Below are 2,791 nucleotides of genomic sequence, written 5' to 3'. Positions count from 1 at the left end.
GTGGTCCTGTCTGTCACTGGCCTATTATTATCTAGCTCTAGTCTTTCTACAAGGTGGCCTGATGAACTAAATATCATGGGAAAATGACGTTTTTCTCTCAGAAATGGAAAAAAGAACTGCTAATAGGGTTTTAGAGCAAAATACCCAGAGGGTGGGATTCTTATCTGAGTGGGCATGACTATCTTCCTAATATACTATTTAAAGGAAAGAGTGGTGAAAAAACAGGTGAAGGACATCCAAGCGGAGCTTCAATCAATTCAAAAGTAGAGAGAAACCAATCTATTAAATCTGAGCACACCTATGAGGCGCTTGCATGACCATCAGGGTTTAATGGACCTGAACATTGGCCAGCATTCTGGTCAAGATGTGATCTGGCTGACACTTGCCTCAGTTCCAGCCCTGAAAAATGGCCCTAAAAAGGTCTTAACACCTTGAAGGATGAGCCAGCTCTAGTAGGATGGTTGTTCCTCAGAGGTTGGCAGAAGGAAATACAGACAAGATAATTAGCAGTTTCTACAGCAGAACAGAATTTCCCCAGGACAATCTGTAAAAGTGGAGTACCTGCTGCAGGCAGATTAAGAGTATTTACAGTGAGAAAAGTGGGAATAGGGTATGAAAGCTGGAGGCCAATTATTTGCCATTGCTAGGTGTGGCCACAGAATGTGACTAGTAAGTATAAGAACATTAGGGGTAGGATGAGCGTCTCTCAGGGCAGCCATTTTCAGAAGGTATGGAAGGAGCAGGGGCAGAAATCCAGAGAGACAAATCTTATCATGTGGTTTTTGAGGATAGGAAGATGAGTCTTTTAGGCTTTGCTGATCCTAGAATTCAAAGAGAGTGTAGGTTTAGGACAGTGACCTACAGAAACCTGAAAAGGGACATTGTTAAAGTTGAGAGAAGGGTTCCTTGGTTACTCTTCTCTTTGTACCTTAAAGGTAATGGTGCGGTGCAAATATCATCTGGTTGTAGACAGATACTCCTGAGGTAAGTAGGAGATTGACTCTAGAGACATACAAAATAATGGCAGAGATACCAGGTTTCCATCCTATTTTAGTGTGACCCTGTGGTTCCAACTGAGGACTCTGCTCATTAGAAAGGGCAGCCTCTAGCTACCAATTAAAGAAGTAACCACGCAAACAGAGTATGGTGAACACAATAGAAATAACTTTAAATTCTCTCCCCCAGACCTTATGATGCAAACATATGTGCGGTTGTTAGCCTCTGTGTCCTAATGTGTTACCCCATTATAAAAATTAGTCTAGAGGTTATAATAGCCCATTGTGTATAATTTTTTAGTTCTTCTGGCCAATCATATTCCTTAAAACAGAAGAATGCAAGGGTGGAGAAAACACTGGCACTCAAAAACAAAAAAGCAATAGGAAGGATTAGAATTAGAGAATTTTGATGCTACTGGGTGGTAATTGGGGTGATTTACAACCATTATTTATATTATACAAGGTGTGATGTGTTCAGACTAGATGTACTAAATGGCTTTTGTAACTGCAGAAATGGCTTCGGCTCTACTGATGACTAAGCTTGCCTGAGTTTTGAAGGCAGATGACACTAAACACATTAGCACCAGCTACTATAGTAGCTGGAATGTTCAGCCACTGGTGGTGGTATTTTTGACAGGTTATGTATTTTAGCTCTCCTGACCCTCTGAGATAATTATGAGCTCATATTAGAGCTTAGGGAGTTGAGGCTTAAAAAGATATAACTGACTTCCTCACAGTTGAATTGATCACCAAGAGGCATGCTCTACTCAAGGACATTTTAAATGTGATAATTTAAATTTATGTGTTTTTTTTTAACAATGACACTTTTATTTGCTAGTAAATATCATATTCATTTGTTCATACTGAGAACTTTCTCTGAGTTAAAAATCAAATATACCTTTCCTTTGAATCCATGCACTGTGCAGTTTTAATATTTCAAAGCTCTCTATTTGAGTCCCTGGAGCCCCTACTGCATTTGCCTCTATGTATTTGTTCTTTACCTTAGTTCTGTAAGTAAACAAAATCAGAGATGGGAGTGATTTTTGCACTTATTCTCTCCAGGTAGGCTGTGGAGGGGATAGGTGTGTATGCCTGTAAGTTACTTTTCACTGTGCATTGGATTCAGGCATATAATATTTATTAACAAACACCCAGTTTATTGTATTCAATTTTCAGGGGAGATAGGAGGTAACCAGTCTTTACGAGCAATGATCTTTCATTAGTATCTACATTAAGAAGTAGGTATGGGCTATAATTCTGTGGAGTATAATTTCTTTACCACCAGGTTTGCAGTTCATTTACCTGGGCAGCCTCGCCCACCTTTGCTTATTCACTGGACTGTGGAGTGGGCTAGCTTCACAAGTGTTCAGAAATCCCTCCATGCTTCAGGGTGCTCAGCATGGTTTCTGCCCTGTAATAGTTTTCTAGCCGAAGAATTTAGCCAAAAGGAAGTATTGTGGGTTGGGAAGCTCTTCACCATAAATAACAGAAGCAGCCCATCACTTTGGGTTATGATATAGCTCCCTGCTGTTTTATCCCTGACCCTTTCTGTGCCCCTTTCTACAAAACTGCTTCCCTGCAGTTGTTTTCTCTTCTCACACAACTGTGTTTCTAGACTAAAAGGAGTTGTACATTTGGAGCTAAAGATCAGGGTGCAAATATTTCCATGTATGGTAAGGCAGTGGCACAGATGTAGAAATTTCTGTTGACCAAAGAGCAGACCTTCATTAACCCAGCAACCTTGGAAAAAAAAAAGGAAATGTTCTTATTTGCTGTCTGAAGAGTCTGTTACCTGC

Source organism: Acomys minous (genome assembly GCF_964271855.1).
Source record: "Acomys minous genome assembly, chromosome: 1".
NCBI classification, from domain to species: domain Eukaryota; kingdom Metazoa; phylum Chordata; class Mammalia; order Rodentia; family Muridae; genus Acomys; species Acomys minous.
Note: the sequence above shows the minus strand (reverse complement) of the source record.